This window comes from Lathyrus oleraceus, chromosome 1, assembly GCF_024323335.1.
Source record: "Lathyrus oleraceus cultivar Zhongwan6 chromosome 1, CAAS_Psat_ZW6_1.0, whole genome shotgun sequence".
Classification (NCBI taxonomy): domain Eukaryota; kingdom Viridiplantae; phylum Streptophyta; class Magnoliopsida; order Fabales; family Fabaceae; genus Lathyrus; species Lathyrus oleraceus.
This window is the reverse complement of record NC_066579.1, coordinates 14,380,274-14,397,161: the sequence shown is the minus strand read 5'-3', so window position 1 is coordinate 14,397,161 and position 16,888 is coordinate 14,380,274.

Sequence of the window (16,888 nt, the reverse complement as noted above, 5' to 3'; positions counted from 1 at the left end):
ACGTGAATAATAACCTCGAAAGGAAAATTATCCTGAACCGGTTACTGGGTTGTTTATAGGATAAGATCCGAAAACGTGAATTGGTTTGTGTTCCAAGACACTCATCACCCTGAAGAAAGCTAGAACAGCAGACTTGTTTATAGGATGGACATTTGATTCTGTAAAGAATGCAAATCTTACTCGACTGGGGAAGATCAACAAAGGACTCCAACCAAAGAGCGCATGAGACATATTATTCATTACCGGCAAACCGTGAATAATATACTCGAAAGGAAAAGACACCAGAGATACCGGTTACTGGGTATATAATAGGTGACTAACCAAAGACGTGAATTGGATTTCACTTCCAAAACACTCATCATCCTGAAGAGAGCGAAAGCAAACTTGTTTATAGGATGGACATTCGAATCCACAACGGGAAAACGAATCTTACTCAACTGGGGACACAAACCCAAAGAGTGCATGAGACATATAATATCCAATACCGGCAGACCGTGGATAAGAATACTCGCATGAGATATATTATCTATTACCGTCAGAACGTAGATAATAAACTCACATGGTAAGAAACACCAGAGATACCGGTTACTGGGTATATAATAGGTGATCTACCGAAAACGTGAATTGGATTTCACTTCCAAAACACTCATCATCCAAAACACAAACTGGTTAAAGGATGGATATTCGATTCTACAAAGAATACGAATCTTGCTCAGCTGGGGAAAATCAACAAAGGATTCCAACTAAAGAGCGCATGAGACATATTATTCATTACCGGCAGACCGTGAATAATAACCTCGCATGGAAGATTATCCTTAACCGGGTTGTAGGTTGTTTATAGGATAAAATCCGAAAAGAAAGGCATCGGGATACCAGAATAGGTATATAATGATGACCAATCAAAAGGAGCAACAGACGTTACCGACAAAAGGGTAAATGAAAGGCGATCTGCTGAGGATGCATTGATGTAAATCAATGATCCGGGGAACACAATCACTGACAAAAGGTGAAAGGACCCGCTGGGGATAAAATTGCTAGCATACGGCAATTATCCGCAAAAGACTTGCTGGGGATATAAGTGCCGATCTGAGCAACTTATCCAAGCAAAGGAAAATCAACATCAAGAACTAGATGAAGATAACCACAAGGGAAATTGTCATCGGATGGGATGAACAACAAAGTTAACTCTGCAAAGGAGAGAACGGGGTTTACAACTACCGGTTTGTAGGTAGAAAAACCGCAAAGATAGGACTTACGACTGCTGGTTTGCAGGCAGAGGGCCAAAAGAGGGTGGAGATAACCACAAAATTAGGGTTTACATCTACCGAATACGGGGTAGAAGACCAACAACTCCGCGTGGGGATAGAACGAATCACAAATCCGCACGGGAAACCAAAATAGGGTTTATAACAAACCACAAACTGCTGGAGAGCAGGAAAATATAGGATTTATAACTACCGACTGTTAGGTAGAAAAACCAAAAACTCTGGCTGGAGAATAAAAGGTGTATAACCACAAATTCTGTCAAGAAAGCCAGGAAAAATAGGACTTATAACTACCGGTATGAGGGTAGAGGCCCAAAACTACTCCGCTGGGGAACAACCCACTAGGAAGCATAAGACATTTGACAAATAGCCAATTCGGGAATGATCCGAAAAGACGGACTGAATCAAGACACGTCCTAATGAGGATGTAACTCAAATAGGAAAATCCATCCCAATATATGTGTTGGGAGGAAACGGAAGAAACCGTCATCCACGAGGATATATCTCAGTGGGGAACTGCAGAAGGAAGGCAACATTTTCTGCTTATGGGGTTGACTCTATATGGAGAGATTTTAAACACCCAACATCTGCTTGGGGAGATCTGTAAAGAGATCTATATCACCATAGCAGGAGACACGACAAACAAAAGAATACATGGCAAACAATGCAACATGAATATCTGAATGTTTATGAGTATGCATGAATATGCGTGATTTATGTTTGATGAATGCTGACAAAACAGACAGTTCTAACACAAACAGGTCCAGGAATCAAACGTCCGGTATTATACTTCCAGGGGAAAAACCAGCTGGAGAGCCAATCTGCGGAGATCTATATGCTGTAAAGCAAAGATCTGCGGGTACTGCTGAAGAAGCAAAGGATCGGAGATATCAGGAAACAACCCAATCCAGGGTACAGAAAGTCACAACGGGCAAAACAGCCACCAAGACGAATCTGTAGGGGAACAAGAGAAGTCCCAAAGTATCTGCAGGGGATCCCAGTGTCAACTGAGAAACAAAAAGGTGCATAGCACGAACTGCTGTAGAAGCAAATCCACATAACTCCACTGGGGAACAACCCACTGAGGGAGAATGAATCATCCAAGTAGAATCTAACTGCATAAGCAACTCTACTGGGGAAAACTGTCGGCTGCTCTCTTGGGGAACAAACCACTGAGGGAGGACAGATCAAACAAGTAGATTCTGCGACAAACCAATCCACTTGGGGAGAAAATACATGGCAAACTGATCACAACAAGTAGATTCTGCAATATAAGCCACTCTACTGGGGATCACAAACAGTCAGGAAATCAATCCGTTCTCTGGAGGCTAGAGCCATCATCCGACCATACTGGGGATTGAAGGAGTATTCAACAGGCGAAACTGCCACAGCAAACATTCTGCAGACTACGCTGAGGAAAAGATGGTTGAAAATATACTGGGATGTCAACCCAAATCAACCACTGAGTAGGAAAATAAATCCTGCTCTGCTGAAGAGAATAACTCTGATGGAGAGATAGCAACAATTCCGCAGACGACTTCGCCGGGGAAAAGGTAAAGTACCGGGTATCAAACCGCTGACTTACCGAGTCTTTCAAAAAGAAAGCGATCATGCTGAGGAAACAGACAATTCCGCTGGCAACTGCACTGGGAAGAGTGATAACAACTCTGCTCGCAAATCCGATAGGGATATCAATAACAGCTCTACTCATGACTGCGCTGAGGAGACAAATAAAGTCTGGGGCATACGACCCACTGGAGAAAGTGACGGGGCACCAAGATGACAAACCATCAACCGCCGAAACTTCACAAGAAAATACCCATGCTGGGAAAACTGCTGCTGGAGAAAACGAAGTCTTCAACAACACTCTGCTTGCGACTATACTGAGGAACAACCCCAACAACAACTCTGTTTGAGGAACAACCCCAACAAAGATCTGAAGAAAGAAGATACAACCAAACCAGGAATATGAACCAATGTCTTACCTGTTGGAAATCATGCCACCCTCGGGAGAGCACTGAGATATTCTTGAGTATCCTTTCAATCTTGTGAATGTTCACTTTGTTTAAAACAATGTTTTGAAAGAATTTATTTGTTTAAAACAATGACATTTTATCAATTTAAATCATGCAAAACATTTGTTGAATTGAAACAAATAAGAGTGCAAATAATTGGATAAAAAGCTCAAATTTATTTGATGGAATGGTAGTCTGCAAATGGCAAGACTCCATAGATCTGTATAAATTTGAAATCAGTGATATATATTGGAAGAGGGCTACATTGAACATAATGATCCTTTCTTTACCAATTTGAATCTCGATGTATCCGAAACTTCGGTTGACGACGAATCGAGAATCTTCTGACGAAATGACGACTGATAAACCAGAAAGTCTTGTCAGGATGCAGTTACTTGCCAAATCCCTAATTTTTGCCTAGATTGCCCCAGGGTGAGGTACTCAATCTAGCGGGATGCAAATATTCTCTTTTTTCAAGTCTCTAATTTTTGCCTGAATTACCCTTGCGGGTTCTCCACCGAGACGCTCATTTTTGCCTAAGCCGCCCTTTCGGGTTTTCAACTTAGCGAGCAATTCTGTTTTTTCATTTGCATATACTTTTTTTTTATTAGGCAAAGTATCTCTTAACTGCATCTGAATTCACAGGACGAGTGAAATCCTCCCCATCCATTGTTGTAAGCATCAAAGCTCCGCCTGAAAAGGCTCTCTTAACAACATATGGACCCTCGTAGTTTGGAGTCCACTTGCCCCTGAAATCGGGCGCGAAAGACAAAACTTTCTTGAGCACCAGGTCACCTTCTCGGAACATACGAGGTTTGACCTTCTTATCGAATGCTTTCTTCATTCTTTGCTGATATAACTGACCATGACACATGGCAGTTAATCGCTTCTCTTCAATCAAATTCAATTGGTCGTAACGACTCTGAATCCATTCAGCATCAGTCAACTAGGGACTTGAGGGTATCATTCTTTTTTCCTTTGGAAAAATTTTTGAAAAATTTTTCCTGGTTTTTTGATTTTTCTTATTTTTCACCCTCTTTCTTTTTTCTTTTTTTTTGATTGATATTTTTTATTTTTTTTTTTTTTTTTAATTCCCCAGTTTGACTGTTTTGCTGATTCTCATGATACAGCTGAATGAGCTTCTCTTTGTGCTCAAGAAGTCGGGTAATCTCATCAGGAATCCCCTTCAACATCATCTTCCTCTGCCTCAGATACAAGGACTTCAAGATTGGGAGATGGCATCGGATCATTATGTTCAATGGGTTTAGAAATCCCTGCATAATGATTCTGGATAATGAAAAGCTTTTGAATTTTAAACAAGCAAATCATTTATGCAGATGAAAAAGCTGTTTTTGTTTTTCAGGGTTTTTTGTGATCACTGATTTCATGCAAAAGCAAAAAGTGAAAACAAATGGAAAAACAAATGTTTAACAATGCATTAATTGAATGAAAACATCATTGCATTAAAATGCTGCCAACAATGTCATCACTTCTCCTTTTGGCATGGGAGAAGGGTTTCAACAAAGTGAACAAATCACGCTGACTTATGAATGACCGTAGGAACATCCACAGCGACCCAATTGTGGCAGACACCACCAGGAAGGATGAAAATGTTCAAATCTTCTGCATCATCTTCAATGATAGCAGCAGCTTCAGGTTGATCAACATGGATGAATCCTCCACTTGTGAACAAACCTTGCTCATTAAGTGCCCCAGAACATCAGCCAATGCCAGCCCGGGATTGGTTAACCAGGAATAAATCCATCAACAGGAAAAAATCCATCAACAGGAATAAATCCATTAAAAGCACTTGGTCTGGCAAATTCCCCTCTCTGAGTTCACCATTCTCTTGCTCAGGATGATCCATCAATCTGGCAGAAATGGCTCTGGTATAGTACCGGCAAAGTGCGTCTTCAGAATAAATGAAGATCGCAGGGTCAGACCACAGGACGGGAGACCGGAACAAAACACCCGCTTATGCAAATGATGCATGAAGTGTTTATGCATATGCTTGTTTTTTTTTATTTCAAAGGAACCCGAGGGTTTTATTTGCAATCTTTGCAATGTTAAGCATTTTGATCGTATATGAGAATATCTCATCAGATATATCAGGTGAAAAAATTTTCCCGGTTTTTTCATGTTTTGAAATTTTTTGCAAATAAACTCCTTTGAGTTCCTTGAAAATTTTCTTTTTTCTGATGACATGGATGTAGATGAATGCATGAGTGCATGAATGCAACAATCACACTCAAGGATCAAGCAAGTCATACCAAACAAAGGTCATGGGAAAGCTCATTGTATCCCTAATATCAATCATCCATTTTGGTGGATTTAGGTTTTCACCTTATCGACACCCAAGTTCCATTGATATTAACGGTACATGAACCGGCTCAAACATTCTTAATATCAACCAGCCGCTTTGGTGGATTTTAGGTTTTACACCTGATCCGGGATCCATTGATATTAACAATGTTTGAACGACTCAACCACGAATCACGGGTTTGTTGAGAGTCACGAGCATGGAGTCTCGGTTAAGAACCACTCAAAGGGAGTGTACTAGGGTTTAAACCTGCCAGACATGTTCTATCAGAGGTTCCCATAATCATCGTTCCATCTTTCGAATATTATCGGAGGAACGAATACTCGTATTCCAAGAATATTCTCAAGAGAAACTCTTATGAGTGTAGTATCGCGTAACAATCGCATCAGAACTGACATCTGAACGACCTCCGCACTACGGTCCTAAAAATAGGCCAAGATGGGTTTGGTAAACTAAGGTCCTTGGCTTCTGCGGCACATGATTGAAAGAATAATGCCTAACCACAAATAACTTGTGTGACATTATTAGTTCAACATGACCTCCACCAAGTGAATGGGCTCGCAAGTCAACTGGCTAAGGAATACTCCACACCAGTCAACAAGACTATGCCATTCTCCTATCCTAGAGTGCACTCGAGTTCGGGTATAGAACTCATCTCACAGATCACCAAAGCAAACAGCAATTGTATATCAAGCAATTCACACATTACAATCAATACAGTGATCCCAAATTGTACAAAAATATGTCAAATAACAAGATAATAATATAGCACAACAAGGGTGAAAAGTAGGCAATACCACCAGGGATGATGTATCCCCAGCAGAGTCGCCACTTTTCTGTAGCGGTGTATTCGTCGCTATATGATTTATCGATTAAACCATAAGCAAGGTATATAATGAAATTTCGAGTCGCCACCGCACTTTTATTTATCCAAAGGACTGGCTAAAAAGCGAACAAAAGCCTAAGAAGTTTTACACGTAGAAAACTAATAAAAAGATCAGAGAGTCTGGGTAAGGGGTAAATTACGCAATGGGAAGGTGTTAGGCACCCACTACGTCCTAGGTACTCCTAGGGAGCCCTTTTCACACTTGTTGTATAAAAATTGTTATTTGTTATGACATAAGTATTGTGCAAACATGATTGGGATGATGAGAAAAGAATATACAATTTTATTGGGTTTGAACGGATGAACCCGCTGCCTACGTACCTTCCATCAAAGGTAAGGATCAAAACGCCGTAGTTCGGCTAAAAGATTTCCAAAAGTTGGTGGATTCAATTTTAAACAATAGCACTGAGGCTTTTCATTATCAATGGGAGAACACTCGACCAAAACCAACATCCACCATGCGAGGATAGCTTCGACGTACTAGAGGGGTTAGCCCTGTTTTCAGTACGGAAGTCTTACTGTCGACTCACTAAGGATAGGCAAGATTTACATCAACCACAATGATAATTGAAACCTATGGCTAATGCATGAAAAGATTAACAATGGACAAAGCCAAAACAAGTGAATGGGTGAAGTTAATTGATTGTGATTATGAAAATGAAGTCAAAGTATGATTAAAATTGATTTGAAAGAAGTATTATGAAATGAAGTTTGAAAAAAAGTCAAGGACTTGGGTCCAGGTTTTTGGTTTGAAAAAAAACATGAAGAATTTGCACAATATCTATGTCAAGTTTGAAATCAAAGTGTGAAAAGGTTTAGGACATAATGAGGATGAATGGATGAAGATGGATTGTAAAACTTCTTAGAAGGTTCACTTCTTGAGATCATATGGAGGATGATTCAAGTGTGTCCTTTGGAATAAGCAATGGATAATAACGAACAAACAAAGAAAATCAACAAAAGCGGATATCGGATGCCAATCACTGGGCTTATACCAATCTCCTAAAATAAAACTGGATATCAGATGCCACTCAATGGTCTTACACTAATCTCCTCAAGCAAAGAAATAAAAGGTGGATACCGGATACCAATAGATGGATTTACACCAGTCTCCTAAAACAGAAATGGATATCAGATGCCACTCAATGGACTTATACTAATCTCCTCAAGCAAAGAAATAAAAGGTGGATACCGGATACCAATAGATGGATTTACACCTGTCTCCTAAAACAGAAATGGATATCAGATGCCACTCAATGGACTTATACTAATCTCCTGAAACAAAATGAAACTTGGATACCGGATGCCAATCTGTCTGGACTTATACCAATATCCAACATATGATCATAGGAAAGCAAATGCCAACTTGCAGGGACTTATAATTGCAACCTCACATATAAACAAACAAACCAACTTATGATCACAGGAGAGCAAATGCCAACTTACAGGGACTTACAATTGCAACCTCACATACAATCAACAAATGCATCAGGCAAAGATAAAATGAGTGGCCAAGGTGATGGTCTTATACTCACTTCCATATCATAGGACCAATAGCCAATGAATGGTCTTACAATTGTCCTCAATGGGCAAACAACAATGATAATGTCACAAAGACAAATGAGATGATTATGCATTGATGAGCAATAAATGATGATGAGTGCACAAAGCAAGCAAGCAAACATGTGTATATGAAGCAAGCAATCAATGAAGTCAATCAGCACACACTATAACCAAACAATGAGGCTCACACAAAGGGTTAGGCACTGAGGCCAACTGGAATAGGGTCAAAAGTTGCTCTTAACCTTGCCATTGAGGGACTAAGGTGAAGCAGATGAAAGGAGATGAGGGGTGTGCCTCATTGCTCTTATCCCTGATCAGGGAGAGCATTTCAGAAAGTGTGGGAGTTCAGAAAGTTGGAACTCTCTCCACATATTATTGACTCGATTGATCTTGGGTTTTGATCTCAATGCTACAACCATGTAATGGGAGCAAGGAGAAGACTCACAGAATAGTAGGGGATAGGTTGCTTATCCCTTTGATCTACCAATTGCCTTACTTGAAGGACTTTTCCTGCTTGGGACAAATATAAACACACACAAGCATTGCCTCTTAAGGAGGACTTCAGACAGTTTGCCCGGCCAAATAACAGGCCGGGTCTCCAGACTACATGAAGAAAGAGGGATTACCTCAAAGCAAATTGCTAGATAGCAAAGCAAAGCAAGTTCAATGAACTTAAGCAACTAAATGGTACCTGAAATAATCAGACAAATCAGTACACAATTCAACAGTTTAAAACAGAAGTGAGAATAGAATTAACAGTCAACATGATCAGATGAATGTGCAAAGCACAAGACTCAAGTCATATGAGTCAAGCCACCTACAAAACAAAGGTTAGCTTATGATAAATAAATCAAACTTAATCAACTTGCAAAAGTTTCTTTGAAGCATTTGTAGCTTAACCTGAAACAATGAACTCAAACATAAGCCAGGAGACCCCTAGGACAAGCCTAGGGTCAAAAACAAATGAGAAAGTCAAAACAGCAAATGAAAGTCAACCAAAATCAAGTTTAAACATTCAAGAAGCAAACACAATTGGTCTCAAGTTCATATCATGCATCATCATGATTTTATAAGCAAAGGAAGGCAAAGCATGGCAAATTGGTGCACATAGAAGTCAACAGCAAGACTTGCATCAAAAGTCAACTCAAACATTTTCAAAAATCACCAAATAAATCATGATCAATCCTAACACCTAGCATGGTAAGCATTTAAAATTTCATCACAATTGGACAAGTGGAAGGTAATCAATGAAAATCATGAAGTCAAAGAAAATTTGAATATGCTCAGTGAAGTCAACAGCAAGACTTAGCTCAAAACCAAACATAATCAATTCCAAAAATTATCAAATAATTCAGGGTCAATCACAATCCATAACATGACATTCATGCAAATTTTCAGCTCAATTGGATCATGGGAAGATGGTCAATTAAAATCAGGAAGTCAAAACAATTTCAAGTATGCACAAAGAAGTCAAACAAACATGTATCAACTTCAAAAAATCATAACTCAATGCCAACAGATGAGAAATGGATGGGATCAACACCAATGTAAAGCTTGAGATGTCTAGTATGCACATGTAAAATTTCATGATCATCCAATGAAGTATGAGAATTTCCCAAATGAAATGGAAAGATGTATCACACAAAGTCAACAATTGACTAGGCAGAGAAGAAAAATCTCAAACAAATAGGAAATGGCATAATTAATTCCAAGAAAAATCACAAGTCACCTAGACATATAAGAGAAGATTCATGCAAAATTTCACATCAATTGGAGGTCAGGAAGCATGTCAACAAAAATCATGAAATTGCATATCAATGGTGTGACACAAATTGTCGCACCCTACTTCAAAAATTCATATCTCACAAACCACATATGATAATTGCAAGAACTCTACATCAAAACAAACATGAATGAGTGTAGATTGACCACAAAACATTTCAGGAGCATTGGATACATCATCACAATTTCATAATGGTTTTGGCAAAAGGTATCAAATATGCATACATGTCAAGAAACCTAATACCATTTAAAATCCAGCCAACCAAAAATTCAGCAAAAATCATGATAAAAAAGTAGACATTCATGTGAATATGATGAAAAAAATTTCATGAATTTTGGAGTTGAAATGAGTGAGAAATGATTTTTAGAAGTTGAGTAACAATTTGGAACAAACATGAACAAAGTAACATGAATTAACAAGTCAACCAATTGACCGAGTGGCATTTCAGTAAATACCCCCCTCATTAATCAAAACGGTGTGTTTTAATGGGACACGCGAAATGTTGTAATTGGTTGCTTCAATACAACAGTAACATGAGCAGATAACACACGTGAAAATACCAAGTTCTGGAAATGCAATTAGGGTTTGTGAATGGAACAGTATTCTTCATCATCTCCAACAATCGTGGAAAACCAACATGCCCAGAAACAGCAAACAAGCATGGCAATCGATTTAGCAAACCAAGCATAACCATAATCCAACATTCATTTTAACAAAATCAGCTTCAAACAGTGTGAATCGAGCAAGACATCATTTCACTTTCAAACTTAAAAAACAACATAACTCAAGAAATATTCAACCAAATCAAGTGATTCGAGTTGCATAACAACCAGCAAAGCACGATCTACCAGGAACATGGCATGGATTAGAGAAAAGGGAGGATCGAAATCTTACTTGGATTTGAAGAAACTTGAGATGCAGTGGTTATTTGGGTGCCTTAGCTTGAAACAGATCTTCCTTATGGTTCAAAATGATGGATGCTTGAAGTAATCGAGCTCAGGAAGGCTTGGGAGTGTCCAAATCAAGTTCCACCATTGTTGTGCTTTGAAGAAAACAGAGCTCGAAATGAGCTTCCAGCTGGGGTTTGAGGTTGTAAAAAGCTTCCAATTGTTGGCCAGATGATGGAGGAACCAATGAATGCTCGAGTGCTTTGGAGATTATCGCAGAAAAATGAAAAAGTGTCAAAATGGAAAAATGAGAGAGTGAGAGTTTTTCTGTTGTGTTTGCAGCTGCAGCTAGGGTTTAATTGGCAGGAAATGAAGTTATATATGTCTGTTTAAGCTTGGTTAATCATGTGCTAAACTTGGTTAACTCAAATGGAAGGAATTTGCATTTTGCTAATTTGAACCAATGCACATGGAGGGTGTGAGGTCTGGCCGAGTTTGGGCCTTGAGCATGTTTCAAATACCATCTAAAACAGATCCCAAATGGCCAAATTGTTTAAAAATTGCTAAATCAAAAAGTCAACTTTTGCACACACTTGAATTTAAAGAAGTCAAGTCCAAAAATGGCATTTTGCATGGTAAGGTTTTGGTGAAAGATGAATGCATTTTTGGAAAGAGGGGAACAAATGGAGCTTGTAGGAAAAAACCCCACTAAAATTGGCCAAGTGGTTCATGAGATATGGCCCTTTGAAGTTCACAAATTTTTGAAATTGATTTGATCATATCTTGCCAACCATACATGGGATTTGAGAGTTCTTGGACTTTTTGAAAATGGGAGAACAAGATCTTCAACTTTCATGTTGGGCAAAAATTCATTTGAAGCTTGTATCATGATGTAAGTTTAAGATCAAGAAGTTTCCATTTTTGGTAGTTGAAATTACAGGTCCAGTTTCTATTTCTGGAAATTTTCTGTCTGACTTGATTTTCTTCCATGATGAGGTTGGACATGATATATGAGGCTTATATAAGCATGAATGAACTCCTTCAAATCAATTCCATCCATCAAATCACTGATTAAATCCACAGTTGACCAAGTTTGACTTTCTGTTGACTTTTCTAGGGTTTTGGATGATTGAAGCATTTCTGATGAATTCGAAACCCTAATTCCTTGAGAACTTGATTCCAAATGATGTCCCAAGTCATATGAACTCTTGATTATTGATCATGGTGCCCAAATTCTGCAAGAATGGCCACCATTCACTGCAATGACTGACTTTGACTGACTTTGACCTAATTGGCTGATGATTGCTTCAGCTGCAAGTAACATGGTTAGATGACACTATTTTTGTACTTTTTGATTGATAAACATATGAAAAGCAAAGATATACAAATGCAAAACATGCTTGGTGATCAGGAATCAAACTCACAAGGCAACCTACCCACTAGGAGGGAAACTAGGCATGCAATGATCCTTGAGGCCATGATATGATATGATATGGGCCATGAGGGATCTTAGGGCCAAAATTGGGGTCTTACACGGGGAGCCACCGAAAATAAATCGGCTCTCTTTTTCTGGAAAATTGACCTTGCTGGGGGAGTATCAACTATGGGAACTTTGCTTGGCGAGGCTCTGTGAGGAGAGTCTGTGGGGAAAGCACTTCCTAGGGAAATGTCGTAGGAATCGACCCTTGCTGGGGATATGAACTTGCTGATCGTCCTCAGGCTAGGGATTAAAAAATAGTCTGCTGGGGAATAAGATGAACACTGGGAACACCACCCTCTTGTCCGTTGGGTATGCAACTACTCCGCTGTTGCTGGGGATGCAAGGTGCAACTCTACTTGGGATATACTCTGCTGAGGATATACTCTGTTGAGGAGAGACTTTGTCAACCGCTTGGGGATGAGGATTCATGACTTGGCATCCGGTTCCTGTGACCTGCTACCAAAAACACACGTATGTCCGGGGGGAATTACTCGGTTCGAATTCACCGTCCGAGATTAAGCACATTCCAAGCAATTTTAAATGTTTTCCTGTGCAAATCATCTGCAAAAGCCACCATTATGTTTAGATGCCATATGTTTCATCAAGAATCCAGACATTTTTTGCAAGCAAACTGATAAATGAAAAATAATGAGGCTCTTTAACTGAACATTCGACTTTTATTGGTCGAAAAATTTGTGCCAGGAATAGGCGAGTGCATCAGGAAGCTGATCCCTGAAAAGAGGTGATCGCTATAAATTGACCAAAAGAAACTATCCTAATGGCAATGTGGATACGGGTCCCATTGAGTTTCGACTCTGATATGACTCGTATGACCTCAAGACGCTCTGCTCATCTTGCTTTCTAAAGTGGATGATTGGTCGATCTTTAACCTTCGGAGATTGCCGGATTGAATGAAATGGTGATATGACACGGATGAACTCAGATTGCAGTCATTCGCTTATTCCCTAACTTTTGCGTGGACCGCCCTTTTGGGTTTTCAATCCACCGGGATACCCTTTTTTGCCTGAGCCGCCCTTTCGGGTTTTCGACTCACCGGGTGTGCATTTTTATTTTTATATCCCTAATTTTTGCCCGAACCTCTTCATTCTTTTTTTTGGTTCGTCGGGATGCCCCTTTTTGCCTGGACTATTCTTTTTACTTGTCCAGTGGGTCAATTTTAGGCGAAGTATTTTTTTAACTGCGTCTGAGTTGACAGGGGATGGGAAGTCTTAGTCATCCATGGTTGTTAGCATCAGAGCTCCGCCAGAGAAAACTCTTTTAACCACGTATGGACCCTCATAGTTCGGTGTCCATTTGCCCCTGTGATCAGTGTTGGGAGGAAGAATTCTTTTGAGTACCAATTCACCGACTTGATACTCCCGAGGGTGCACTTTCTGATCAAATGCTCTATTCATTCGTCTCTGACATAGCTGGCCATGGCATATAGCTGCTAGTCTCTTTTCCTCAACTAGGCTTAGCTGATTGTATCGAGAACGGACCCATTCTGCTTCGTCAAGCTTAACATCCATCAGGACCCGTAAAGAAGGAATTTCGACTTCAACCGGAAGAACTGCTTCCATGCCATATTCAAACTGATAAGGTGTTGCCCCAACATTTTATTTTTTTATTTTTTTTTGGCTTGGAGGGATACGCACTTTATCTGCGTAAATCTGGCAAGACACTTCCTTTGATGGCTTTTTGTGAAGTGTATTGGATGTCATACTCTGTCAGTATCATTTGCCACCTAGCAACCCTTCCGGTAAGTGCTGGATTTTCAAAATATATACTTGACTGGATCCACCTTTGATATCCATAGAGCCGTGTGAGTCAACATGTACTTTCTTAGTCGGCGAGCAGCCCATGCCAAAGCGCATCAAGTTCCCTCGAGCAGTGAGTATATTTGTTCACAGTCGGTAAACTTTTGCTAAGGTGGTGTATCGCGTGCTCTTTTCGACCTGACTCGTCATGCTGACCGAGCACACAACCCATTGACCTTTCTAACACAGTCAAGCACATGATCAACGGTCTTTTCCTCTCGGCCTGTAGACTGGCCCCGATCTTGATCTCTTTCTTGTCGTCTTCGGCACCAATGTTGATGGTCTCAATCACCTCCTGATAAGGTGTAATAGCTCGGTCCTCCTGTTTCAACAACCTGGCTAACTCTTCATGCAATTCACAATCTTCCTCAGCCCCTTCTTCGGCTTGATAGATAGGATTGTCGAAGTCATACTTGGCCATAGCAGTGTCGTTAGCAGGGAGATCCGGGTGATCATGATGGAGGATCATGCTTTGCCTTAGAACGAAAATTTTTTGAAAAGAAAAACGAAAAAGAAACATTGTCATTTTTATTGTAAAAGTAAAAAAAAAAACTGAAAGAAAGAGAGCACAAAATTGTTTGCAAAAGCTGTCCTTTATTGATGATGAAAATAATTGCGAAATGTAACTAAATGGATGGTCCTACAGATGAGTCATTACACCTCGGGCAAAGTGTAAGACTTTATTATGCATGTAATAAAAGGAAAACAAAAAAAAATTACTCTTTCAGTAGAGTAAATCGGACGACTTTTTTAGACGACCAATTGTCGAGCTTTTCTCCTGGGACACACGAGCGAATCCAGCTATCTAAGTCACAGTCGCTGTCAGCCTTGTCTTTATCTGCAGCATGGATGGTGTGGGGAGAAACCAAACCCCAGCTGGAGAAAGTACCGGCTTCATTCTTCTGAGACCCCGGAGTATACCCCAATCCAAACTTGTCTTCTTTTATGATTGGCTCCACAAATTTGCCCCAGCCTTGGGCATTACCAGCCTTAACCACTTCAACAGCTTGCTTGTATGAAGAGATAGAAGTCCCGACCTTCTCAGACTCAGGTGAAAAGGCAGCCTCAGGCGCGACCTCACTGATGTTTATGGCTTCGAAGCCCTGACACATCATCTCATGCATCTCGCCATCCATCTCCACATACTTAAATGTAGACAGGTGGCTAACAAAAATATCCTCCTCACAGCAGACAGTGACAATCTGACCTTCTAGTCCATATTTGAGCTTCTAGTGGAGAGTAGAAGTAACAGCACCGGCAGCTTGAATCCATGGCCGACCTAGCAAACAGCTATAGGCAGGCTGGATATTCATCACATAAAAGGTACTCTTGAACACCTGGGTCCAATCTTAACTGGCAACTCAACTTCGCCACAGACAGCTCGCTTAGAGCCATCAAAAGCCCTCACAACCAAATTACTCGGCCTCAGGGTGACGTCATCGCAATCCAACTTCATTAAGGCTTTCTTCGGAAGAACATTCAGAGAAGAGCCTGTATCGACCAAAACATGGGAAACCACTGTCCCTTTGCATTCCATTGTGATATGCAAGGCCTTGTTGTGATTCCTGCCCTCAGATGTCAGGTCATAATCGGTGAAACCTAACGCATGGCTATCGTTTACATTTGAAACTACCGACTCCAGCTGGTTAACAGTTATCTCTGATGGAACATAGGTCATATTCAGTACTTTCAACAAAGCTGCTTTGTGTGCCTCAGAGCACATTAATAATGAGAGAATGGAGATCTTTGAGGGTGTCTGATTTAGCTGGTCGACTACCTTGTAGTCACTTTTCTTGATAATTCTCATAAACTCATCCACTTCCTTCTCGAATGCGGTCTTAGGAGGAGCTTCCTCGGTAGTGACTTCTTCGGCGGCTACCTGTTTTCCTTTAGCCTTGGCAGCTGCCTCAGCTTCAGTATTCGTGCGCAATGTTGATGGTGCAAATAGGCATCCACTGCGAGTGAAGCCACCAATCCCCCCAACATTGTCTACAACGGAGCTACCAATGTCAATGTCTTTATTGTTAACTTTCTGCCCCTGGCAGTAGATATCAACCCCATAGTGCCACGAGATAGCACTGTCCTTCTCATACGGAACAGATCCTGGCACTGTGATGGTGACCGGACTAACCAAAGTCGTTTGAGGGTTGTCAGAGTAGATTGTAACTGGTGTTGGACTTTCGAAGTTCACCGTTGCTGGTTCTGTACTTTCTGGGAAATATATTGTCATCGGAGCGGGTCTCTCGGGAACATATATTTCTTCAGGGGTGAAATAAATCGTCACTGTCGACACATCATTCTTCACTGGACGGGTCTGATCGAAATGAAGACAACCTCCATCTATCAGTTGCTGAATACCTCTTCTCAAACTGTCACATATGTTCTCGGCGGCTTGACAATTTCTGCACTTTTCCCTATAGGCCGGGAATATCTGTCCTTTCAGAAGTCGGTCTTTGACCACCGATAGCGAAGTCTTCACTTTAGTCACATCAGAAACCAAATTCAAAGTTTCCCCATTATCAATAGCATTAATCCTCTGCCCGCCGTGGGCCGACATCGGGTTTTGGATAACATTAGGCATCGGAGAAAAATTGATGGCTTGGGCATCTCTCAAATCTTGTACCTTTAGCTGGAGAGCCTTGCAATTATCTGTAGTATGGCCAGGTGCGTTGGAGTGAAAAGCACATCTGGCGTTGACATCATAACCTCTAGGCAAATTATTGGGATCGGTTGGTGGAGCCAGAATTCTTAACGTAACCAGATTCAGGTCAATCAGCTTGGGAAGCAATACAGAATAAGGCATTGGGATTGGCTCAATGACCCGGTCCGCCTGCCTTGGACGTTGTTGATAGTGTCTCTGCTGACCCGGATT